This window comes from Pinus tabuliformis, chromosome 2_2 (genome assembly GCF_031772625.1).
Source record: "Pinus tabuliformis cultivar Carrire ecotype Pingquan chromosome 2_2, CPIR1, whole genome shotgun sequence".
NCBI classification, from domain to species: Eukaryota; Viridiplantae; Streptophyta; class Pinopsida; order Pinales; family Pinaceae; genus Pinus; species Pinus tabuliformis.
Window position 1 is genome coordinate 1,073,195,379 of NC_142300.1, and position 27,968 is coordinate 1,073,223,346.

Below are 27,968 nucleotides of genomic sequence, written 5' to 3' on the forward strand. Positions count from 1 at the left end.
TTAAAGAATTGAGATAACCCATTATCCCACACACGTTCATTCCTTTGCCCTCTCTTCATTTGCGAAGCCGAGGACTGTCACAATACTTGCAAGAAAGCATTTGATACATCCACTAGATAGCCACAACAAGCGACAGAGCAAAGCTATCTGTCTAAATACTTGTTCATAGATTCTCTCACATTTGATTCGTATCAAACAGTTCCGCAGGGGGCGAAATGGGAGGAAACCGGAGACGCAGCAGAAGCGACGTCCCCAGGGGGGCCGAAGCCCTCCTCATAGAAGATGTTACGAGGATTGCAGGGAGTGCGATCAATACAGGGAGCGAGATAGGTTCAGAGACATGCGCTCCACTCTGCCCACTATCCTTCTGCTCCAAAATATTTCTCTAGACGCGAGGTTCGTATCTGTTTTCTTCTTAGTTTGAGGTTTCATACCCAGTAATTTTAATGAAGTTGTCTTAAGTCAGCCATTTCTGGCTATACATTTTAGTCATCGAACAATGTATTGGGTCTTCAATTTTTTTTTTAAGTAAAAAAACCATTAAGGAATAGACTGTGGTTTTCCATGTGTTTTTTTCGGAGGTCTCATTAAAATCATCAGGGTCTGATAAATTTAGGGTTTGCAGTTTTTTGGTTTATTTTAAGCTTCGACAATGACAATGTAGTTCTGTATGCAACCTCATGACGAAGAATAAGTTTCCACGTTGAGTAGATAGGGTCGCTTAACTGCCATTTTGTAGTGGTACTTTAATTAGATTGAATAACTTGGCAACCGGCCCCTGAACTTGGGGGTTTGCAAGGGTAAATAATTTTCTTAAAGAACCTCGGGGAACGACTGCAAGGGTAATGATTTTCTTAAAGAACCTTGGGAGCTATTTTAAGAGAATAATAAAATTTGCGGGAATTAAGACGAAAATTACATAACATCATGCAAAATGGATGGTTTCTTATAGGAAACCTATCTCGTTTTACTAATTCAAATGATACTATTTGAAATAATCCTAAAATTTCCTTCAAGTATAAAACGACCATAACTAGCGTTTGCGAATTTTTTATTAAGTTTGTATTTTCAGTTTTAGCAGGGGTTTCTTCTGTTTCATTTCCAAAGTGGCTTAAGAGCGTTATCAAGACATGAATGGCTGGTAGGATCAGTATGGTCCAAACTTTGAAGGGTTGCCAAAAATATAGTAGGTTTTAGCTTTTTGTTATCCAGAGGGCTATCAAAAATACATTATGTTTTACCTTCTGTTGCTAGTTATCCAGATGCATTTATGAACAACATTTTGTTTCCAAAGGGTTGTAAACGAATTTGAGGTTTTAACTATGCTGTTAGTTATTTTGATACATTCCTGTACATTCGTCAACACTTATCTTATAGCAAAAATGTTGAGGAGTTTGTGTATTATTTGACACTTGTTCCCACTGAAATCAAAGAGATCATTGTATGCTCCTCACCAAGGAATTGATTGTTAGTTTCTTTCTTCAAGTGTTCCATCTTAGCAACAAAATAATGAGAAACCAAATGATAAACTAGCATGAAGGATTGTAACAGGATTTGGATTATTTTTAAGGGTTTACTATTAATGTGAAAGTTAAAAATCCCATCACTATACCCCAAATAAGTCAAAATCAAAATAATCAAAGAATTGAAGGAAATCAGAATTAGGAAATGTTAAGCAATGAATTTCTATGAATTTCCATTTTTTTCCTTATTACTTTATAAAAGGGATATTGTGTCCTTATTCAGTTTGTGGAAGGCAGGGAATATGATTCTCAATACGACTTAAATGAGCGTTTTGCTATTGAATATGGCGTTGAATGAGCTAGAATTCCTTGTGGATTTCCAGTATTTTTGTTGCCAACTCCAAAATTCCTGCAAAGGTGGACGTTAAAGCTTTTTGCCAAGAGATTTTCCATCATCCAGAAAAGGTAAAGGGTCTGCTGGACTTGTATGTATCAACCTTTGGTATCGGGGTCAGGGATGAGATCCTGCCATTCATTTAGCTCCAGTTCATTATCTATTGCTTGTTGCTTCAATTCATTGTCCCAACCCGAAATAATATAATGAGCCCGTGGGTGTGCATTAGTTAGATAAGGCTTTCAAGATTAAATCATTGTTATTTCTACGACCTCGATTTCGGGTGGTTTGAGGTTGAGCTTGAGTTCTTCCACAACCACAACCCTGGCCTTGGCTACGACCTTGACCACCCCTTGCATTTCTCCCTTGGGACGAAAGAGTGAGGAGAAAGAACTTTAGGGAAATTATTGGACTTGAGGGATGCACTTTGGAGGGAAGGTAAATATGATAGATGCACTAACAACCCAACAGACTACAAACTCAAAGAGTTAGAGACCAAACCAACAGCGAGATACTAAATGAAAATTCATTATATGGCAATATACCTAAATGTCTTTGTGTTAAGGGGAGAAAGCTCCTTGAGAATTAAACAAACTCTACTACGAGTGATGCCCTACCAAAGGCTATCGAAATAAAGCGCAGGAGTTTGTTGGCAAGGAAACATAATGCAAAGAGGTAAAGGGACTAGGCTAGGAGGGATTGGTCCTTCAACTTGCTTGGTTGTTATTGGGCAATATGCAAAGCTTTTTCCCCTTCATGATTTGATAATTCCATGTCCTTTAACACAAATCAACAACAACAGAAAGAACATTCCCAAACACCTCCTAAGATTCCCATAGAATACATCGGGATCAACACTATATTCAATGACATCATCAATTTTCTTCAGTGCTTTCATTATGGAGTGAATGTGAAGAGATGATCGTATGCTCGAATGGAGGTTTGCGCAAAGCTGATTCAATGCCATTTGCAAACTCTCCTTGATTTGATGAATTCAGTGACGCGTCGTGTAAGCCAACCTCAAGTGGATACAACTACCCAACTTTTTGATCCTCTTCACTCGTGCCCAACATAACAGTGTGAAATTATCACAATCTAAAAATTTGAAAGTATGTATAGTCTACTATAAGGGGGGCTTCTAATGCCCCCACAAGTTGCCACGGCGGGGGCTCTTAACTCCCCCAAAAGTTAGTACGAGGGGGGCTCCCAACATCCCCAAACATTGTTACAAGGCGGTTTTAGACCACCCTAATAAGTTGCTACAAGGGGGGTTGTAAGCCGCCCTTGTAGGTTGCTACGAGGGGGGTTTTAAATTGCCCCCATAGGTCAATTTTCAAGGGGGTTTCAAATCGCCCCCAAAAGTGAATTTTTGGAGGCGATTTACAACCAACCTTGAAAGATGACTTTTGAGGGCTATCGCAATCACCCCTAAAAGTCACTTTTTGGGGCTGGTTCATATCTCTTAAAAGAACTTTTTGTTTGTCCTCACAATGCCCTTAGGCTAGCCCACCTGAAGGACCCTCACACCTAATTGACCCAACTTTTGGGGCTTGACCCTGGCGAAGCCAAGGAGAACTGAACCAACGCCTCATAATAGAGGGCCAATGACTTGGCAGGGGGGCTTCACCAACCATTTGGGCTACCCATCAACGCTATCTCTTCAAATACCTTCCCTAAAAGGCTTGACATTTAGAGGTGATGCTTTGAAGGGAGGGGGGGGGGCGTCTAAAAAATTGCACCCAAAAGTCACTTTTCAAGTTTGGAACCCCCTTTGAAAAGTGATACATTTGGGGGCAATTCATCTCTCTTAAAAAACCGCTCCTAAAAGGCTTGACTTTTAGAGGTGATGCTTTTAGGGGCCGCCGGGGGGTGGGGTGAGTGAGGGTTTAAAAAACTGCAACTAATGCTAAAACCGCTTCTAATTCCCACTTTTGGAGGCAGCGTATGGCCCCCCCAAAAGTATTTTTTGTAGTACTGGTAGTTATCATTTTTGTCTCTAGAAGTCATTCTTTTTTAATGATTAACTATACTTTGCTTCTTTCTAGGATCTCCTCTCAAGAACATGTTTCAACCAATTCTCAAGTTCGTTCTTCAAATTAATTTTTAATTATTTTTGAGATTTATACTTCTCTAATCTTCTGTAAGAAAAGGACTTTCATTTTATACTAGCAAGGTGATTCCTTGAGTTAGAGGAAAGGAATATCCTTCCCTCACTAGTAAAGGGATTTCCTTGTAGAAAAGGAAAATGATTTCCTTTATTGAGAGAGCTACAGAATTTTCCTTACCAACGCTGATTGCATTACCAACATATGCATTGTCAACATAAATAACACATAAATGATCATAACTTGAAGAGTTTCTTTGAATTCACTTACCTCAAGTTTCTATGAAGAGGAACTATCAAGGCAAGTGAGGGAACCCAACCTTAAGTTCTCTTAAGAAACAATAATCCCCTAATTGACAAGCCAATCTAGAAAGTCTTCCTACCCAAATAATAAAGGCCTCTATCTTTTCTTGATTAACCATGATGCCTATTGATGTAGTGACGATATCAAGATATTGTGTCATTCCCTCCACTAAACGACTGAATGAGCTTTGTAGTGAGAGCAAGGCCATCTATAAAATTCACATTAAGCAATTTCTCCCCATAAAGGAGGGGAATGCCTCAAAATGTTTGTTATAAATAAGAATCTTAAGGAGAAATAATAACGCATCACTACAATACCACATAAATATGGGGCAAATGGTTTGGATCGTTCATGACATTGCATGTGGGGTTTGGTCTAGGGTTTGTACTGGTTCTGTATGCTGATTCAACCCCTTTTATGGTATATAGGCTGGAAGATCATTTGCAATGTCGACCAAATTCGAGTGCCAGAGTAACTGGGTAAAGGGGTTGAGCTTTTATATGAAAAGGCCATCGATCCTGGCCAGTCGTCACGATGGGGTTATTCAGTTATGGCTGTTATCACCTAGATTGACCTCAGGCTGAAGGGAGGCAATTCTAAGGTAACCACAAACCAAGCTTAGCCTAGTAGCTAGCCCTACTAGGCCGGGAGAAGGCTCTCTCTGTAAGGTCTCAGTCAAGATGACTGGATCAGGTAAAGGATTTTAGGTTAGGTATAGTAGCACGAAAGGTTTTGATTGAATTTGTTGGTGTTTTGCTGGATCAGATGGAGCTGGGCAGTTTAGGTCTGGGAAATTAGGTCATTAATGTAGGGTGTTCTATGGGGCGAGGTAGGCATAGGCTTTAGCACTTTAGGCTTAATGGTGTGAGGTGTTTAACACTGATGAGGAGCTGAGGAGGGCATGTGACAATCATGGATCCTTATCAAACAGTAGAAAACATGAAATATTGAATGATTTCCCAAGGTAGAGCACTGTTACAATGGATTCTACCCATCAAACTTGATAACATTCAATAAGAAGCAATGAAATGAATGATGGCATACATAAAGCATATAAACAAATGATTACAAAAGAAGAATCTGTCCTAAAACTCCATACCACAGAGATCCCATAAAAATAGTTGCAAATCTTATTAATCTCCTTGCCAAACTGCTTACAATGATGTACAATCAAGCTCTGAGCATCCAAGTGAGTCCAACCCACACACTGATTGAGAAAATACATGATATAGACCCCCAAACAACTAATCCTAGCCTCAGGGGTCGAATTCCATGAGAGGAGGAGTCAGTGGCACAAAAAGTTGAGCAGACAGTTGAAGACTAGGATGCTGAAAGCCTGAAACTGAAACATTCCTAGTATGAAGCAAACTGATTCATTCATCTCATTTAAGCTTTTCATCTAATGTATCTACCCTAGGTAACATAAATACACTTTAATTACATCATGATTTTACATTACATTAGTGAAAAGATTAAAATTCCATAGGTGAAAAGCGAAAAACCAAAGAAATAGTGAAAAATTGCGCTGCTTGTCAAGTGCGCAGCGCCTGAAGGAAACGTGCAGCGCCTCTCCTGGACAAACGCACAACGCCTTAAGGAAATGCTCTGCGCTGACTTCAAATCAACTTTTGAGTGCCTTCTCGATGTCCAAATTGGGTGTGGGATAGCTCGTTGGAAAGCTCGTCGAGTCTACTTTCCAGAAAATCTTGGACGATTGATATGGGTTTCAATGGATACATTTTTATATCCTGGAATGGTGGGTGTCTAACACCTTGGTGACATGGAGAGGGTCTTGAACACATTGGTGTTGTGTGAGTCCCTCATGTATTTTGACAAAATTTTCATGGATCAACTAGGAGATTACCTTTAATTGCTCTGTATTGTAAAATGTCTGGAAATTACACACGTCTAGTGGCAAGTTTTGTAGTGGTGTCAATTGGGTTTAGCTTGGGTGGTTGGGAAGAAAATGTTATCTTTCCCTGTTTGTGAATCAATTGTTGTTTGGAGCTCTTCTTCATGAGCTATGAGGAATAGAGTCAATTGTTGTTTGGAGCTATGAGGAATATCTCAGTGTCACTACCGGATGGAGGGTGGGGTGAGAAATTACACGCAAGGAAAAAGGTCGCAAGGTAATCAAACTGGTATACCTAGTCTAAAACCTTCTGAATGGGCGGGGATTGGGCCAGATGACAAGTCCTTGGTGATTTTGGCAGGCTTAGAAATGCCTCTCATAGTGCAGCCACTTAGCCAAAGGAGAACTGCAAGAAAAAATCCCACCCTCTCCCATCCAAGGAACAAAGTTATTTTAGAATTGGTAGGTTTAGCGAAGCTTCCCAGCCATGTAGCTTCTTATGTAGACATTGTGCATGTATATTTAGGACATCTAAAGAGTAGTGCCTTCGATTGTAAATGATATTAACTGCAAGTCATCTGACATAACAGTCAAAAATACAATTATGAAAAGTTGTTAACTCCAGTTTACTTGTTAATGTTACAGGGAATGTCTTTAAGATCAATATATGGAACTACAATATGCACCGCTGCCTATATCCGGAGAGTTAAGTTCCACAATGAGTATCCTTAGATTGTCAGTGCCAATGATGAACAAACAAAAACGATATGGAACTGGCAATCTTGAACTTGTATCTGACCTTACTGGCAACATTTTTTGTGTAATGTGTGTTTCTTTTCATCCTAAGGAAGATTTGTTCATTTGAAGCCCCTTGGATCAGACTGATTGTGTATGGGATATTTGTGCTCCGAGGAGGAAAACCGTCTGCTGATGATATTAAGGTTGACACAAATGAACACAGATATTTTTGGAGAGGGTGATGCTGTTGTCAAATATGTTTTGGAATGTCATGACCATGGAGTGAACTGGGCTGCTGCTTTTCATCCCAGCTTGCCATTGATTGTGTCAGGAGCAGATGGTCACCAAGCAGATTGAATGGCATGCAGATTCAATTGCTTGGTGAAGTTATATCTATTTCATTAGAGATATATTAACTTTTTTTTCTTTTATCTTTTTCTTCTGTTACTCCTTTTTATTGAGTAGCATCTCAGTTTGCATGTAATTCATTTGTGAAAAGTTAGTTTGTTTTGTTCTCGAATACCAAGGCCTGGCAAGTTGGATAATTTAAGAGGGCATGTGAAAAGTTTGTAGATAATTCGTTTGTGAAAAGTTAGTTTTGTTCTCAGAGATCAAGGCTTGGGAAGTTGAATACTTTAGGAGGGCACGTGAAAAATTTGTAGATAATTCATTTGTGAAAAGTTAGTATGTTTTTTGTTCTCGGGTACCAAGCTTGGGAAGTTGGATATTTTAACTTTTAAGAGGGCATGTGAACTATATGTCTCGTGTGATGTTCCATCCACGCCATGACATTATTGTTAACATTTAGAAGATAAAAGTATCTGAGTTTGAGATGTATCCAAGTATTGTAGAGGTGTCCAAACATTTCGTAGAGACCATGATTGCTTCTAGATCCTTGTAGCACATCTTGATATGAATCTTCTTGCTGTTGGGCATGACCGTGGGATGATTGTTTTCAAGTTAGAAAAAGAAAGATCTGCTTTTGTTGTTTATGAGGGCACCCTATACTGCAACAATGACCATTTTTTGTTTGCTCATCAATTTGCAACTCAAAAATACTCTCAACTTATACAGATAAGTAGGGCTGGATCCATGAATTGGATCAAGGATGATGATCATTGTTGTTTAGCCCCATGGAGGATGTTGTCCTAATACGTTTGGATGTTGATGGTGGGTGATATGAACTTATTCTTGGGCCAGAGGATAGTGTTGGGACTTGGGAGAAGTGACGCAATGCAAGAAGAAAAGACAACGACTTGGAGGACCTGCTGCCTTTTTTGCTTGCAATCAATCGGCAGTCACTGACATGAGTCATAACCAAGTGATAAAAATCGCAGAAATAAGGTGATCAAGAAGTCTAGTTGTCCAGTAACTGTGGATACAATTTTCTGTGCAGGAACATAAAACCTTCTTCTTGGGCCAGAAAATAGTGTTGGGACAGAAGAGTGACACAATACAGGAAGAAAAGATAGCAACCTTGGTTTGCAACAGAGGATTGTATCTGGGGACCTCCATACTCCATTTGCTAAATACATTTAGTCAGATGACATGGAAAATGTAGCCTTGCTGAGCAAGCATGCAATCATCATTGGAAGCAAGGAGCTTGTACATTGTTCTCTACATAAGATTATTTGTGTTAAAACTTAAGAGTGGTGCTCGGGGTGACAATTGTGTTTTGTTGTCTTCCAAACAGAAACTGTGGTCTTATTGGAACACTTGATGTTCAAGTATGTATACTGAAGGTGTCTGAGAATTCTGTCAATTGCATGAATGAGTTGGAAATAACCATGTCATACAGATTGATGCATGAGTATATATTCAAGCTGGCACTGATAAAAAGGAAGTATGACAATGTTATGAGCATGATTAGGAACTGATTTGTGGACAGGCAGTGATTGCTTAGCTGCATCTGAAGGGCTTCCCAGAAGCGGCTCTTCACTTTTTCAAAGATGAGAAGGCATGATTTAACTTAGCAGTGTAGGGTGAAACTATTCAAATTGATGTTGCTTCTGCAAAACAGAGAGATGTTGAGGTCACTGGTATACACTTGGAACTGAGGCCCTTTGGTAAGGAAATGCTGCCATTGTTGAATATGCTTACCAAAGATTAAAGAATTTTGAAAGGCTTTCATTTTGTATCTTGTCATGGACAATATTGATAAGTTTTTGAAGATGTTGGGGGTTGCATAAATATAAAATGATGTTATGGGTCAGTTTCACAATGCCCATATGTGAGTGCAGCAGTTCATGGGCTTACAGAGATTGCTGATATGCTTGTACTTAATAGTTAGGTGGCAATCTGCCCACTCTGCCATCTGGAAAGAAATCATCACTTATTGTACCTCCATCAATTTGTTGCAATCATGAATGGCTGTTATTGAGGGTTACCAAAGGCCTTTTTGGGGGTGGGTAGCATAACACAGGGGTTGCAGTCCATGAAGAAGAGGATGAAGGAGCTGCAGCCAATAGGGGTTAAGACCTTGACACTTCTGGTGGGTTGGATAATGCAGGGGGTGCAGTCCATGAAGAAGAGGATGAAGGAGCTGCAGCCAATAGGGGTTAAGACCTTGACACTTCTGGAGTTGAAAAACAAAATGGCGAGGTTGTAGTGGTCGGTGATAGAGAAGTGAGAGGAGACAATGACGATGAGGTAGGATGGGATGTAGAAGATTTGAAGCTCCCTACAGATGTCTAAGCTGCAAATGTTGCAGGTACAACTCATAATGTCATTAGTTACACCATCACCACGTATGCCAGTAATTCAAATATGGATACACAAAATCTTTTCTTGCAGGTGAGAATGCAGCTGCTAGTAACATTAATATGGCGATGCAGCTCTCAAGTCAACAACTTGGTATTAAGAATTTCACTCCATTAAAAGTTAAAACCTTTGTTTTTGGATCTTTACATGGGCAGCCATACATACCTCCCTACATTTGTTTCTGCACTGTGGTCTTCTTAGCAATAGAGGGAGGCTGGAGTGAGACTGCTAGCTCAAATGTCAGAGGTCCATGAGCTTTGGTATTTAAGCTTTTTCAATTAGATGAGAAACTTAGACTAGCTTACAAAGCCACAACAGATGGGAAGTTAGCTTACAAAGCCACAGCAGGTGGGAAGTTTAGTGAAGCATTAAGGTTATTTCTTACAATCTTGCACGCAATTCCAGTTATTGATGTAGATTCCATTTAGGAGGTTGAGAAGCTGAAGAAATTGATTGGAATTGCTAAAGAATGTGTTATGGGTGTTCAAATGGGGGTCAAGAGGAAGTTAAAGATCATACTGTTGAACAACAAGAGCTTGCAGCCTATTTTACTCATTGCAACATTCAAAAAGTCCATTTGAGGTTGGCTTTGCTGAACACCATAGGTGTTTGCTAGGGAAATTCAAGTTTTCGAAAACATAAAAGCTTGGTTTTTCAGTACATTTAACTACAACAACAAGGTCTTCAGTGTTCACCATATCATCATTCCAGTTGGAAATAAAACACTAGTGATAATTTCTTTTCTATTCACTAGGGATAATGGCCCTTTACAATCCCTGCACAAAATGCTAAATACGAGACAATACTTACAGCTGTTAGCTCTGTATAAACTGAAGTCCCAACATGCAACAATTGTTGTTCCTTTAGCAGCTCCAACAACCAACTCCTTGGACACCTTGGACTGCTCCTAGTGACTTGGCAGCCCTCCTGGCATGCCCCCTGTACACTCAATCAGCAATCTGCCCATCAAGCAGTTCTTCAGCTACATCCTGTAGGCCATGGTCTGCTTTCTCAGTCCTCCTGTAGCAGACTTCAAAGCCTTGGCCTACTCCTTTAGTCCTCAGCCACCTTGCTGTAGCAAGTTCACGCCGTCACCCCCCCTGCACGGAACTCCACAGGGCCACTAACTTGGCTTGATAACTGCTGGCAAATGAGCTCGCTGCAAACCATGCAACAAAGGCCCAGCAAGTTCTGTAGGCATGTGGGAGGCAGTTGCAGGATGCTAAAAACACTGAATTATGACTTCAGAAATCCTTTTGTTGTTTTTGGAGCAACTTTTACACCTCTATACCATGGTAAGAAGTATGTGTCCTGTCCACATTGTACACCACACTTTATTCCAATCATAAAGGGAAATCTATGTGCTATATGTGAGCTTGCAGTTGTGTTCTGGGTCTTTAGCTGCAGCGCAAGAGAAAGGAAGTTAAGGATGATACTGTTCAACAGAAAGAGCTTGCAGTTTATTTTAGTCATAGCAACCTTCAAAAATTCCATTTGAGGTTGGATTTGCTGAATACCATGGGTGTTTGTTATAAGGGATGGAGCTTTAGTACAACAGCTAACTTTGCTTGATGACTATTGGAAAGTGAACCCCTGCAAACCATTCAACAAAGGTACAAGAAGTTCTGCAGGCATGCGAAAGGCAGCTGCAGGATGCCAAAAAATTGAATTATGATTTTGACTTCAGAAATCCTTTTGTTGGTGGTGCAGCAAATTTTACACCTATATACCATGGTCAATCAGAAGGATGTGTCCTGTCCATATTGTACAACATGCTTTGTTCCAGTCATACAAGGAAATATCTTCCCTATATGTGAGCTTTCCATTGTGGGTTCCGATGCTTCTGGGTGCTGAATGTGCATCTTTATTTCAAGAAATTTCATTACCCATGCATATTTCCATATCAATATTGCACTCTCTTCCTTTGAGAGCCATGTTGAGAGATATGGCAGGACAATCACTAACAAGTCTTGGACAGACTTGAGGGTCTTCTTAAGAGACCGGAGGAGGCTATTTATTGATCACTGAAGTGACAGTAGAAGTAAAACTTTCCATGTTTTTTCATTGTTTACAATTTGAAATTTCAGTGTGTTTTTGCTTCCCTTTCTCAGGAAGTAAAACTTTCCATGTTTTTTCATTGTTTACAATTTGAAATTTCAGTCTGTGTTTTTGCTTCCCTTTCTCAGTCTCAGACAATGAAAAGTGCCAGTAATTTAGCTTTAGGTCTGGAGAATTTTTTATAGAACCCCCTGGGTGTTTATCCTATCTTTATCATGCAAGTGTTCTAGTGGTTTGTCTGAGTAGAAACAGGCACTAGGGTCTCATTATTCAACATCAGAAAGCAATGCAATTGTTTGAATGCTTTTTCATATGTAGGTCCTGTCAGAATCAGAACTGGTCAAATCGCCCCATTGGACTGGGCATGGTTTTGAACCAGCCTGCTGACTAGACTGGTACCTAACCAGTACAAACTGGCCCTAATTGGCTGGACAAGAGACTTAAATTTTTATGAAATTTCTGAATGAATTTTCTTGTACATGCACAACAAAGTTGGTTTATTCTTTTGATGATGACTATAGATGCAAAGTAAACATTTGTGAATTTTTCTTAATGCCTGGAAATAACAATCCTCTCTTAATTATGACTCAAAATTTATAACTCTGAAGTTGTTATGTGTTTGAATGAAAACTATTTTACAAAATGCTTAAAAGAATTGGTTTGCATCTACATAACAGTATTCATGTCTATACTTGTATGTTGGCCATAGGGCTTTAGATTTGGGTTTCTATCTTTGTTTACACGCGTATTCTAAGTTCAGAACATAACCATCACTTTTACACTAGAAAGGCTTGGAAATTCTATAGCCAGTTGTTTGTGCTACACGCACTTGAAAAGGTGTCATTTATTTGCTGAAACCAAGGCATCTTTTAATGCAATTGACTCACAGCAGGAAGGAAAGCTGTGACACAATTTAGATTTGCATTATTTGTATATTTACCTGTCTATATGCTGAAAATTTAGTAGTGGGGTATATTGTATTCATGCTGCCTAGGAAACTTACACCATGTGGCCTCATTCCTAATCTCAAACTAAACCTCGCAGCCAAACACTGCTTCATCTCAGGAACAAATTATAAGGCCTTTAGGGCTTCAACATCTAAGACTCTTTGGTCTTCTTTTTTCTTTGGAGGCAAGGTCGTTTGAAACTCAATGCATGTTATATTAGGATCCAAGGGACCAAACTTGGCGTATAAAGAAAAAGCACTACTTTCTACACATGTTTTTATTACCAAACTAGGTGCACCAAACCTTTTTTAAATCCCGAACACTAGTAGTAAAATTGTAGCATTTCATAGTAAGCCGTTTTTTGTAGCTGATATCAGAGGAAGAGATTGCTGCAGCAGCAGAAGGAGAGATTACCATGGGAAGCAGAGGGTTTCAAGAAACAAAGAACTGATAAGGGGAGTAGGTCATTTTTTCAGATCGAAAATGTATCACAAAAGGGTTATTTGGGCCCTCAAGGAAAAGAACGGGGGCAGTTTTTCCCAGCATGCCAAACAATCGAAAATGTATCACAAAAGAGGTATTTGGGCCCTTAAGGAAAAGAACGAGGCAATTTTCCCCAGCATGCCAAACAACCGCAGGTGCCCAAATCCGATGAAAACCCTCCCAAATTCTATCCTGTAGAAGACGTGCTTGATTAGACCCACTTCCTTTTCACACAGTAAATCAATAGTTTGTTGAGTACCCAGATACCCAAAAACTGAGATTGCTAAACCTATCAATCGCAATTCTCAAAAAGAGTAATGGAAAATTGGGAATCCAAGGCCTATGATGAAAAAAATCTTAACCTTATGCTTGGCGCCTGCGTCAGAGCTCTGGAATAGTGAAGACAGAGGTAATCAATGGGGAGAAGAGGAACTTAGGTCTTTCAATGTTGTACAATTCTTACACATCCACGCTTCGTTAGGTAAAAGCTGCAAACATGATAGAGCTGTAAACTCTGGAATGCATAAAAAAGGAGCTAGAAAATCCAAAAAAGAGCGTAACCTTGTTGCATAGATGGCAGCTTCAACATTGCCCATTACTTCACTCAGTTAAGCAGCACCCTGTTCTTGGCACTGTCCACATTGCAAACACCAACCCTGATATTGAATCCTTTGGATAAGAATTAGGTTACAATCCATTTTCCGTTGTTTTCTGTGGCACCTGCAACTAATACCCTATGCCCAGTGCAATAATTCAATGCCGAAGGTATGGTATGGTGAATGGTGATAAACTGACCAACGACAAGGAGAAGGGTACTGTTAAAATTGGCAACTAGGGCCAAACTACATGTGGGTCTACTTATTCATGGCAGCTTATATTTTTCCTAGATTCCTCTCGTCGAGAGGTGTAGGATTGATCTAAAAATCATCTGATTCCAACATGTATTCATGGAGATATGAATTTAATTGTGTTATGTGACAATTCGTCAAGGTCGGCGAACAACCAAATTACCCCATCTATCTTCAACGTTTTACTATAAATAGAAGAGGTTTGCAAGTCATTTGAGACACACACTCACACCTCTTGTGATCTCTTCCTCCCCACTTGTTTGGGTTTTAGTGGAAGGAAGAGTTCCTAAGAGAATATGCTGCCGTAAGAGAAGATTCCCTAGCTCCTAACGCTGGCATGGAGATGAAGGCCTAACACAGTTATGAAGATAGGCTTTTAACGCTGCCCTAAAGCCCTGAGCCCTAGCTGCACACATAACGATGTCAAGGAGGGCAGTGAAGTGTAAGCCCTCATAAAAGAGGCTTACACTCAACTTAAGGATAAGCCTAAATGCCCTAGCCGCTGGTCACAATTTGTTGTTACAAGGGACCCTCAAAACGCAGTAAAAGAGAGCCTTAATCTGATGTCTGAACAACTCCTAATGTCCGCTGTCATAATGGAGACTCTATCCACTGAATTGAGATCTATAAGCTGACCTAATTGTAGGGAATACACAGTCACCCTAACATTGTCCTTGAGTGCCCTAAACATTGAGTGTCCACCAACCTTAGCACCTTAACAAGGGGCTCGATAATTTTCACAAGCTCTACAAACCTTTTCCAAAAATAAGTGTCTAACACTTTCTTTTTGGTGTCTTTTCCATCTGGTCTACGAGCCCACCGAGATTCAGACCATTCTTCAGAGGAAAACATTTTCTGCAAGTTTTTATGTTGACCATTGAGACATTGCAACGTGAGGAAGTGAGTTGCAAATCTCGTAATTGCAGGCCTAACAAGCTCTTTGCCTCCAGTGTGTTTCCTCATTAGGTTCAATACCCATGAGTGGTTGTAAATGTATTTTGTAATGCACTTGGCATGCTCTACAGTGTTTTTTACCCACTCCACTTTGCCTATATCCTCAAGCATGAGGTCTATGCAATGTGCAGCACATGGAGTCCAAAATATGGTCTTATATTTGGCCTCAACCATCTTTCCAGCAAGAACATAGTTTGAGGCATTATCAGTGATGACCTGCACAACATGCTGCTCCCCAACTTCCTGAATAACATTATCCAAAAGCTCAAATAGAAGGATTGCATCCTTTACCTTATCAGATGCATCAACTGATTTCAAAAACATGGTTCCTTGAGGGCAAGAAACAAGGAAATTAATGATAGTGCGGTTCTTTCCATCAGACCATCCATCTGACATAATGGAACAACCTGTTTTGAGCCATGACTCTTTAAAATCAACCAAATACTCATCGATGGAAGATATCTCTTTTTGCAAAAGAGCTCCCCTCAAGTCATGCATACTAGGGCCTTTGAAGCCCTTTCCTGCAGCTATAACAGAGTCCCACATAGCTTGGTAATAAGGTGAGCAAGCAACATTAAATGGGATATCTGAATCATACCACCATCTAGCAATGTATTGGTGAGAAGTTTCTTTGCATTGTCTTTTCCAATGTTGATCCAAAGTGGGTTGAGAACTTGGTTGGGAGGAAGTGGGATTAGAAGAGGCAATGTTGGCAGAAGATGAGAAATAACTTTGGATGTTTGTTCTCTTTGTTCCTTTTGATGGTTGGCCAAGTCCAACAGAAGGATGAACATAGTGAAAGGGGTCATTGGTGGAAGGGATAGAAGTGGAGTCTTGAATCTTATAATCATCATACCCACTCTCTTTCATGGCTTCTAATAATTCCCTCTTCCTTGCAATGTCATCTTGGATGGCCTTCTCCCTAGCCTTATCCTCGTAAAATTTTTCAAGCTTGGAAATGTATTCTGCCCTAATAGGACCTAATAGTGCATTTGGTGCATCACATGGCTTTACTTGGCCTCTTATCCCAGCCAAGTGTTGTTTCAACCTAAGAATACCCCCACCTCCAATAGATTTATGGCATAATTTGCATATCATTTTTCCATCAATTACATCACAATGAGCCCATGCACTGTCCTTTCCTTTTGGAGCCATGTTTGCTTGAAATAATAACAATTTGCAAAGAAATCTGCAATTTAAAAAAAAAAATTCAGCTAAGCAAAATGGAAAACCAAAGATAAATGTAGGAAAACAAATGCACATGCAAGGCTTAAGCTACAAAATTTGATAGCATAGAGCTAGAGAGTTTATAGCATACATGACAGATCATAGAAGTGAGAAGTTTATAAGTATAAAACATTAAAAAAAATTCATGGACAGCGGACTCAAATGAGGAATTATCATGTGCAAATCCTTACCTGGAAATGCAAACTAGCTCCCTTAGCCTCCTCTTGAAGATGGCAACTCCACTGACAGCTACACACTATCTCCAAAATAGCTCCAACTCCAACTCCAAGATGACTACTTCAGCAAAAACTCCACACTCTCCAAGCTCACACAAACACTCCAAATCAGTTGTGTGAGACAAATGAGAGTAAGAGGGGTCTCTTATAGCTTGGAGAGGGTGTTTTTGGAGGGAAAATACCTTTACCTCCCCCCGAAAACCCCTAAACCACAAACCACCAATGCCTTTTTCCATGATTCGGTGGGCATGCCATAAACCGACTGGTTTGATACAAACCGGCCGGTTTTCACTGGTTAGGGCCCAAAAATCGGCGAAAGGCAAGGTCTGATCGGGTTTTTTGGCTGGCTCGGACCGGCCAGCTTGCTAACTGGCCGGTTTGACCGGTTACCGATTTTTCAAAACGGTTTTTAAAACACTGCCTAGAAGAGGCCATAATCTCAAGCCTGAAGAAGACTTAATTCGCTGTCACAAATACAGCTAACGTTGCAAAGGAAGCCTAGCAGCGACAATGTTAATTACCACTGTTCTAAGGCATAGGTAAGTTGGGGGCAACTGTCTCTATATTAGAAGTATGAGGGTATCGCTACCATTTAAGAACTTGGTAGCTAGCTGCTTTGCTAGGCTGCAAGCCATAGCAAGCAGGTAAGGCTGTTCCATGACAATATTGATGAAAGTGCAACATGAATGGTACAACATCGTGCAACATGAATGGTGCAGCGTAGTGATGATGAAGTGCAGCATGATGGGTGCAACATAGTGATGATGAATGGTGCAGCATAATGATGATGAATGGTGCAACATAGTGCAGCATGACAATGGTGCAACATAATGATGATGAATGGTGCAACATAGTGCTATATAGTGCAACATAGTGATGATGAAGTGCGACATGATGGGTGCAGCGCAATGATGATTGTATGTAGTATGATGAGTGCAACATAGTGATGGGTGCAACTCAGTGATGGGAGCAACACAGTGATCAGAATAACTCAGTGATGGGTGCAGCACAGTGATGGGTGCAACACTGTGATGGGTGCAGCATGGTGATGGAATCACCTTGGAGAATCAATTGAAGTAGTATGCCTTCACTTGAGTTTAAATCAACTACGTCATGTGTTATATTCTTAGTGAAGATCTCTGTTGAACTATTGAAGAACATAAGAAGAATTGATCAAGGGTTTCCCCACATTGGGGTTTGTCCCTGGATGGCGCCACATCTTGTGTCCTCTTGTCTTGGCTTGTTTTCTGCGATTTATGTTTATGTTATATGTGCATTTTACTATCATGCTAAATGTGATTGCTAATCTGGAATTGATATTGAGCTAATATGGAAAATTGAAGTAAATTTGCTCTCAGCATAGAACATACCTAAAATCAACAGGTACAACTTGCTAGAGAGGAGTAGAAGGTTTCAAAACAGGGCGGAGGATGCCATAAAGTGCTGTAGAAACACGCAGGTATGAGAAAACATACCGAAAGCAATTTGGACAAATGGAAAATTTCCATTGGTTAGAAGGGCGAAATTTAATCTTTCCCATTGGCCAGGGGTGAACAATGTTTGCCCACCCCAAGCCAACAAAGAGAACGCCTATCAGCGTAATTATGTAAGAACATGTACAAAGTTATTTTTAAAATTACTAAATTTAGATGTAAATTAAAATGTATGGTTTTTATTTTTTGATGGCTCTAAGTTGAGTTCATGAGCAAGGTCTAGATGCACTCGTAGAGATCTTAAAGGATACAAATATTTGATGTCTTGTCGCTTGTATTTCCCATGCACAAATAATGTCACTAAGTATGAGGCTTTGATACAATGCCTTAAAAAAGTGATAGATTTGGATGTTAAATAGCTCCAACTAATAAGGATTTAGAAATAGTTATCAAACATTTAGGAAATTCGGTTCATTGTATTTTAATCACCTTAGGAATTATAGAGATGAGGCATGGTTTATTATTTCTAATTTTGAAACATTCAATATTAATTATGTACATTAAATTCAAAATGCAAATGCAAATTAACTTTCGAACACAACTCCTATATTTATACCATTGGGAAACTTTTCTATGGACATGTTTTCTAATGAACAATTTTCCAGACCTTCTATACCAAACAATATTACAAACTAGATATTTTTTGCTGATGATGCCCCTATTTTAGAATTCCTCACATAGGGAGATACTTTTAGGGGATCAACCATTGATGAAAATTGACATTGCGATCAATAAATTAATACATTGCCTCTAGATGCAAAACCAAAGAGTGAGAACTTATTTCTTAAATATGTGGTTCAAATCTCTGTAACAAATAATACCCACAAAATATTAATCTAGGTATTGGATACGTGCCTATTGAGAGGGCTACATTTTTTCATTTCCTTAAGGAATTATAAAGACTTTTTTCTCGTAGAATTACACTGATTCAAAAACCCATGACACTAAAATCATTCAGGATGTGATAGCATTCAAGAAATATATAATCCTATTCAACAAACATTCCTAGATATGTATTCAACAATATAATAACAAATGAAAATGAATATAAGAGGAAAAATATTTTTTTATCATTCATCATTCCCTATGGGTATCCAATATGGTACCTGCTAGGAATAAGAATGGAGAAATCGATATTTTCATTGATTTCAAAAATATCAATAAAGCATTAGATAAATATAACTACCTTGTTCCAACCGTGGAACACATCCTCTAGTGTATTTTAGGTTCTAAAATTTTGTCTATGTTGGATGATTTTTCTAACACCCCAATTCCAACCCCTCAATTGTAAATAACATGTACATGCAAAGATTAGGCTAGTGGGGGTATCATGCCCATGTGTATGTATGTGTATATGTTTTGGGACCAGAGTATCGATGTGCATATGCTTTTATATGTTTTGAGGCTAAAAAGTCTGGTGTTGCAAATATGATATTTCATGCACACTAATAAACACATTAGCATTGCAGACCAAATAAGATGAAAAGAGTATGGGGGGTAAGACCCCATGTGCATACAAAGTGGGTTTCATATAACTTAATAATTATGATAAAAGTGCATTGGCTTCTCAAAAAAGTCCATGAAATGACTTGAGGGGTGTTAGGTGTCAAAAAACAAATATGCAAATAAAAGTATGTGTGTGGGAGCTACTAAGGGTTAAAGTTGTTATGTGCTTATTTGTGCTAAAGAAAATCTAACATTCGTTAGATTTCTTTCATCTTACAATGTTGTTATTAGCAATACACTTGTGTATGATAGAATGAAATCTAGCATATGTTAGCTTTCTTTTGCTTGATAATGTTGTTGTTGGCAATAGGCTTGTGTTTTTGTTTTGCTAAATGTAAATATAACACATGTTAGATTTTTTTCAACTTACATTGTTTTTATGTGCTTGTGTTTGAGCTATAAGGAAATTTAGCATGCACTAGATTTCTCTCACAATGCAATGTTGTGGTTGGAAATTTGGTTGTTTGTGCTAGAAGGAAATATGCTAGAATTCTTTGACCTTGCAATGTTGTTATTGGAATTTTGCATGTGATTGTGTTAGAAGGAAATTTAGCACACGCTAGATTTCTTTTATTGCAATATTGTTATTGGCAATATGTTTCAGTTTGTGCTAGAAGTAAATTTAGTGTGTGTTATATTTCTTTAACCCTACAATGTTGTTATGTTCTTGTGTTTGTGTTAGAAGGAAATCTAGCACGGGTTATATTTCTTTCATACGGTAATGTGCTTGTGTTTGTGCTAGAAAGAAATCTAGCATGCGCTAGGTTTCCTTGCCATGTAATGTTGTTGTTGTCAACATGGTTGTGTTTGTATTAGAAGTAAATCTAACGCGAGCTAGAATTATTTCACCTTACAATGTTTGTGTCTGCATGTGTTTATACTAGAAGAAAATCTAAAACACATTGATTTTTTTCACCTTGCAATGTTGTTATTGGCGATGTGCTTATCTTTGGGCTAGAAGGAAATTTTGCATGCACTAGATTTATTTCACAATGCAATGTTTTTGGAAATATGGTTGCTTGTGCTAGAAGCAATCTTTTAAAACTCCGACTCCAGTTCAGAAACCGTCGAGGGTTAGCTCCGACTTCGACTCCGACTCCAGTTCAGAAACGGTCGAGGGTTAGCTCCGACTTCGACTCCGACTCGGTATCGACTCAACCGGTTTGATTTCAATGACTCGGTAGTTGTAAAAAATACATTAAATATTTTTATTTTATTTTATAAAAAACATAATTTTGAATATTTTCATTCATGTTTCCAAACACAAAGCTTTAGAATATAGAGAGAAGACAACATATGATCAAAGTAGGCTCATGAATATATCCATTATATCAAAATGGCACCTAGTGCACTATCCATTACAAAGTTCATACTTAGCCACCACTGGCAGGATTCTTTTCTGCCTCAGCCTAAGGACAATCACTGGACTACAACAACAATAATACCAATTCTCTGCCCCTACTGAAGTCTCAAAACGTTTGCCTTTTTAAAAACATTGTATGGCTCAATGCATTGTTTCAGTTTTCTAATTCATGCCACTAGGATAACCATACTTCAACCTTGTAATTTTCAAAACTTTCTCACAACGATAGATTACTTTAGGGCTATAAATATGCAATAAATAACAACCCAACCATTGATATGTAGGAGGCGGAACAACTTTTGACAAATGTGCTTTAGGATTTTTGTCAAAGAGGCTAGCCGACCAAGTTGTTATCGAGCCAACCGAGTCATTATCGAGTCGACCGAGTTGTTATCGAGCTGACTGAGTCAATGACTGGCTCGATAACAACCCGACTAGCCATTCCGTTTCGGCCGCCGAGCTGACCCGGCGAGCATTGGCTCGCTCTGACTTGGCCGAGTCGGAGTCGACTTGGTCGTTTTTTAAAACAATGGCTAGAAGGAATCTAGCATGTGTTTTGTTTCCTTCAGCTTGCAATCTACTTGTGTTTGTGATGGAAATGAATCTAGCATGCACTAGACTTCTTTAGTCCTACAATGTTGTTATGTGCTTGTGTTTGTGCTAGAAGGAAATATAACGTGCGTTAGATTTCTTTCAAATTGAAATGTGCTTGTGTTTGTGTTGGAATTTTTTTTTAGCACAGGCTATATTTCTTATACTCTATAATGTTGTTGTTGGCAACGTGCTTGTATTTGTGGTAGACATAAATCTAGCACTTGCTAGATTTCTCACTCTACATTGTTGCTATGTACTTGTGTTTGTGCTAACAGGAAATTTAACACATGTTAGATAGATTTTCTTTTACCTTGCAATGTTGTTATTGCTAACATGTTTTTGTTTGGGCTAAAAGGAAATCTAGCTTTTGCTAGATTTGTTTTGTCTTGTAATGTTGTCATTGGAAATATTTATATGCTTGTTTTAGAAGTAAATATAATGCAGACTAAATTTTCCTCACCCTACAATGTTGTTATGTGATTATGTTTGCATTAGAAGGAAATATACTATGCATTATATTTCTTTCATCTTGTAATGTTGTTATTTGCAACGTGCTTGTGTTTTTGATAGGAGGAAATTTAGCATGTGTTAGATTTGTTTTGTTTGGTAATGTTGTTGTTGGCAATATGTTTGTGAAATTGTACTAGAAGGAAATCTAGTACGTGTTATATTTTTTTCACAATGCAATATTATTTTTGACAATATAGTTATTTGTGCTAGAAGGAAATCAAATGCCTTGCATTGTTTTTATTTTGCAATGTGTTTCTGTCTATGCTAGAAGGAAATCAAATGCCTTGCATTGTTTTTATTTTGCAATGTGTTTCTGTCTATGCTAGAAGGAAATCAAATGCCTTGCATTGTTTTTATTTTGCAATGTGTTTATGTTTATGCTAGAAGGAAATTTAGCATGTAATAGATTTCTTTTTTTCTTGCAGTGTTGTTGTTGACAATATACTTGTGCTTGTGATAGAAGTAAATCTAACACATACTAGATTTCTGACACCTTGCAATGTTGTTATGTGCTTGTGTTTATGATAGAATGAAATATAACACACATTAGATTTCTTTTAGCTTACAATGTTATTCGCAATGTGTTTTTGTTTGTGCTAGAAGAAAATCTTGTGGGTGCTAGATTCCTTTTTCCTTACAATGATGTTATTGGTAATATGCTTGTGTTTGTGCTAGAAGTAAATCCAACATGTATTAGGTTTCTTTAGCCATACAATAATGTTGTTTACTTATGTTTGTGCTAGAAGGAAATATAACATGTGCTAGAGTTTCTTTTACCTTGCTGTAATGTTGTTGTTGACAACATATTTGTGTTTGTGCTAGAAGTAAATCTAGCATTTCTTTCACCTACCAATGTTGATATGAGTTTTCTTTTTTTTCTTATGCTTAAATTTCTTTCCCCTTCTAATGTTGTTATTACTTTCTAGCACATGTTAGATTTCTTTCACCTACCAATGTTGATATGAGTTTTTTTTTGTTTTTTGTTTTGTTTTGTTTTTGTTTTGAATTCGTTCTTTCTTTCTTGTAATGCTTAAATTTCTTTCCCCTTCTAATGTTGTTATTGGCAATGTGCTTTTGTCTGAACTAAAAATAAATCTAGCATGTGATACATTTAATTTTCTTTGCAATATTGTCGTTGGAAACATGTTTGTATTTTTGCTGAACGTAATTCTAACACATGCTAGATTTATTTCACCCTATAATGTTTCTATGTGTTTGTTTTTATGCTGTTAAAATTGGAAACTAGGGCTAAACTCCACGTGGGTCATCTTATTAATGGTAGTTGATATTTTTCTTGGATCTCTCTCATCGAGAGGTGTAGGTTTGATCTAAAGATCATCCGATTTCGATAAGTATTCATGGAGATCTGAATTTATTTGTGTTATGGGACAATTCGTCAAGATCAGCGAACAACCAAATAAACCCCACTTGTGCCCAACGTTTTAGTATAAATAGATGTGGCCTTCAAGTCATTTCTACACACACTTGGAATCTCTTCCTCTCTACTTGTCTTTGGGTTTTAGTAGGAGGAGAGATCTTAAGGAATAACACTGCCCTATGGAGAAGCCCTAACGCTGCCCTATGGAGAAGCCCTAACGTAGCCTATGAAGAAGCCTATACGCTGCCCTAAGGGTGGTATGGATCTACCCTAGCCGCAAAAAGTCTAGAAGAGAACAATGAGGAGTTAGGAGGATATTCCAGGAGGCCGAGGAGCTGTTGAAGAAGGCCGCAACCCACATCTTGAGGTTGAGAGGCAGGGGGATTGTTTTGGGGTGGTTAGGTGAAGGAATATCCCCTAGAAGGGCTGCCGCAACTAAGGGACAACTTGCTGTAGCAAGCCACAATAGATAAGAGGAGGCCGAAGGATGGAATAGGGGTTGGAACAGCCGAGCATTGCAGCCAAGGCTTTCCTCCCCTCTTAGAAAGGCAGATGCAGTTGTGGAGGGCTATTCTGGCCACATTTTGAAGGTTGTTAGGACTGCTGTTAGAATGCCCTAACCAGTCCAGCAATGCAGCAAATAGAAAAGCCCCAAAACAGTGATGATGATACATTGAAGCAACATGATGATGATATATTGCAGCAACATGATGATGAATGCTGCAGCATGATGGTTATAGTGACGAAGTGTATCATAGCATAATGAGGGGCAACACAATGGTGAGGTGCAACAATATGATGTAGCAAGTTCATGGTGCTGCAGGTATAGCACATTGGTACAATAGCATGCAAGGGACAACAAACTAACATTGGGACAGTTGTATGGTACTTAGTAGCAAGTACACCAAGCATGCAATGGTACAGAAGCATGCAAGGGACAACAAACTAACATTGGGACAACTGTATGGTATTTAGCAACAAGTACACCAAGCATGCAATGGTACATCAACATGTAAGGGACATCAAACTAACATTGGGACCACTGTATGGTACTTAGCAACAAGTACACCAAGCATGCAAGGGACAACAAGCAAGCAATGGGACAACAAACATGGACAACATGGTTCAACTATGACACATGGGACAACAATACAACATTAAGTGCAGCAGTCATGAGGTCCAACATTGTGATGATGGGTGCAGCATGGTGCAACACGGTGGGGTGCAACATGGTGCAACACGGCGAGGTGCAGCATGATGACGAGATGCAACACGATGATAGGTGAAGGAGTCACCTTGGAGAATCAGTGGAAGCAGTATGTCTTCAACTGATCTCATGCATCGTCTTCTTAGAGATGATCTATGCTCTCATTTAGATAAGTCAAAGTGTTGACTTTAGTTGTATATGTACTATCTCTCTGTCTCTCTCTCTCTGCTGAACTATTGAAGAACATATAAGAAGAATTGATCAAGGGTTTCCCCACATTGGGGTTTGTCCCTGGCTAGCGCCACATCTTGTGTCCTCTTGTCTTGGCTTGTCTTCTGCGATTTATATTTATGTTCTATCTGTAGTTTACTTTAATGCTGATGTGATTGCTAATCTGGAAAAAATATTGAGCTAACTGTGAAAATTGAAATAAATTGCTCTAGAATAGAACATACCCAAAACTTAACATGGTATCAGAGCTGAGATGAAGACAAAGCCCAAGCAAGAGTGAAAGAGCAACCACCAAAGACAGCTGGGAAATGACAAAATGATCAATGGATTCCTCATCCCTCTTCTAATTCACCAAGGGTGAAGTCGAAGCAAAGAATATTATCAAAATGGCGCAGCGGAAGTTTCTGATGGCCTACCTGAAGATCACTTCAATGGGAAGTCCGAATATAAGGGTGGAAGGAAAGGTAGATGCCTTGGTTGAAATAAGTTCGACCATTATGCAAAGGAGTGTTCGACTGGCAGGGACACATCACTTGATGATGATAACAATCATTCCAGGGACATCTTCAATGATCAAAGGAATGACAGGACACAACCGACTCTTTAGAGAAACCAAGGAACCCCAGGTATGAAGAATCAAATGTTGTTTATGATAAGATAAAGAAGTGTTATCTTGTATTGGCCCTCTCCTTCAGATTCTTTGGGAATCTAGCTTATTGATTGTGGTGCTTCAAGGCACTCCATCGGATAGAAGGTTGCTCTCTCTCTAATTTGGTATAGATGGAAACATTCATGGGATTATACTTGGAGCTGATGTCGCCTATCCCGGAAAGGGTGTTACCCCTCAATTGAATGAGGGTAACTCGATTCATTTACATAATTTCTTTTATGTACCTGATCGCAAGAAGAACCTGGTGTCCATTTTGGCAATGGAAGTGCAAGGTTTCTGCGTGGCATTCATCGATGGAAAGGTATGTGTTTGAAAATAGAATTTTCAAGGATGCTTTTACTTGTGGGTTCAGGGTTGGCAATTTCTATCAAATTGCAGAAAGTCCATTGGGGACCATGTCAGTTGACACATAGCACCAGAGGTCTATGAGTCAGATGATGACAGGGATCCCTGAATTCAAAAGGAGCATGAAGGTACATGTCTGAGATGTACCGAAGGAAAATCTCACAAGGGGACCATTTCCCTCATGTAGCAGGTCCATAGGTTTGGAACAACCCGAGGAGGTTTGAGATTCATGACCAGGAATCTCATGTGTGTAGGTGGAAGAAAGCCCTCTATGGCTTGAAGCAAATCACCCCAGGTTTGATATGAGAGGATTGATAGCTATCAGATGAAGCTGAGATTCACTGAGAGTGAAGGCGATCCAAACCATTGTTTGAAGGTTATGGATGATAGACCTCTCATACCGGTGCCTTCTGAGAACAACCTATTTCTGACAGGTGCAGACCCTCTCACTTGCAGAAGTAAGAGGGAGTTGGATTCCGGATATGGAATGGTAAACTGCAAGCCCGTGACTACCTCGAGGATCTTAACTTTCAGAAGTTATATGGTGGTGATGCCGGACCAGATTTGGGAAATGGCTCTGAGTTTCATAAACTCATTTGCATTGATGTTCTTGGTGAACTTCTGTTCGGATATATGTTTTGCAATTAGCATGGTGAGCTCATATTTGGTTGAGCCTCACTGGATTGGTGCCAAGAATCTTCTAAGATATCTTTGGGGCACAATCTCTCATGGATTGAGATAAACTGTTGGAAATATGACGCTGCATGATTATTCGAATGCTAACTGGGCACCCAGTGTGGAGGATCATTAGAGCACTTCTCAGTGTTGGTTCTTTTTGGGTTCTGCTTCGATATCATGGATGAGCAGGAAACGTAAGTCAGATGTTATAAGCACCACCAAGACCGAATACATAGCCACGAATTACATTTAGAAGTACCTTAAGATGAGCGATGTCTATTTCATGCTATTATATATATGACATCATGAATTATTGCTTTTATTTCACAACACTAATAAAATAATTGTTGATTTGGTTTGTCATTACTAAAAATAAAATATTTCTATTTTATTTATTTTTGGTGAGATATTGTATTGATAACAATTATTGATTTGAATGGTCATTTAATTTTTTCATATCAAAATTTCCCATGCTATAGAAATTTTTACAATGGATTACATTATATGTAAAAATTAATAGATAATCGGTCTATTTGTTTGAATTAGATCATTACAATTATTTGTTTCAATCGTGGTTTAAGTTATCATTATTCCTCTTAGAAATTAGTAATGTGAAGGATGACCCATTGCATTCTTATAACTTTTTTTATTCCATATAAGTTGAAAAACTATATTAGGTTCTACGTAGCACCAACAATAAACATACAATTTGTACTAAAAGAAGCACCAAAAGCAACTAAGGTAGAGACTCTAGAAATTAGCATATAATTAATTAGGTTTGAAATTTAAAAATTGTATTATATTGTATGTGGAAGTTAATATATAATTAGTTTGTTTACTTGCACTAGACCGTTGTAATTATATTTTTCAATTGCAATTAAAGAAATCCTCATAAGTATTAAAATCAATGATTTTAATGGTGGGTCAACGCTTTCTTAGAAGAATTGTATTTCATACAAATTAAATAAAGGTACTAGGTTGTATATATAAATTAAACATATCATTAGTTTGTTCATTTTAATGGGGCCATTGTATTTGTATTTTTGATTACTATTAACTCGTAAAATTAATTCCCTTTGCATATAAATGGAAACAATTCATAATAAATATTAACATCATTTTTAATTTGGTAGGTGTTTATGTCCTTAAGCAATGAAGTGTAGATATTTTAATATCATACATGTGGTTGCAGTGCAGATGCAGATGGGCATTACTAGAAGTCAAAAGATGTTGATATTTGAAATGGAAGGAGTATTCTTCAAATCATACACCAAAGATGAACACAATTTTCATATTCAAAGAGAACTAGATTGATAGTTTGGTGGTAGGTCTTATTTTTTAAGGGCCATAAATATTAAAATGTTGCTTAAAAAATTATGATGTCACAATATGGACATTAATGTCACTGACAAGTACATCCGAAAAGTACTTGAAAAGTCAAATATTGATATAGAGTACTTTAAATCTGCATGGGACAAGTCTCATTGTTATTTGCAAACAAAATTGGAAGCATGGAGAACAAGACAATTTTATGAGAAAAAGTTGACTGATGTGTGGTCCCAATATGGAGATAATTATAAAGAATCAAATGTATTGCTAATGATACAACAAAGCATACTTTTCAA

The 27,968-nt window shown here is 38.5% G+C and overlaps 1 long non-coding RNA gene and 2 pseudogenes across 1 annotated transcript; all 3 read left to right on the plus strand.

Annotated features, from left to right (window-relative positions):
* Positions 1-27,968, plus strand: LOC149197109 (uncharacterized). The gene is made up of 2 exons (XR_016254741.1): positions 1-396; positions 27,536-27,968. It is a non-coding gene; the product is annotated as an uncharacterized LOC149197109 (long non-coding RNA).
* Positions 6,785-9,871, plus strand: LOC149197110 (coatomer subunit alpha-2 pseudogene; annotated as a pseudogene).
* Positions 9,331-10,196, plus strand: LOC149197111 (coatomer subunit alpha-3 pseudogene; annotated as a pseudogene).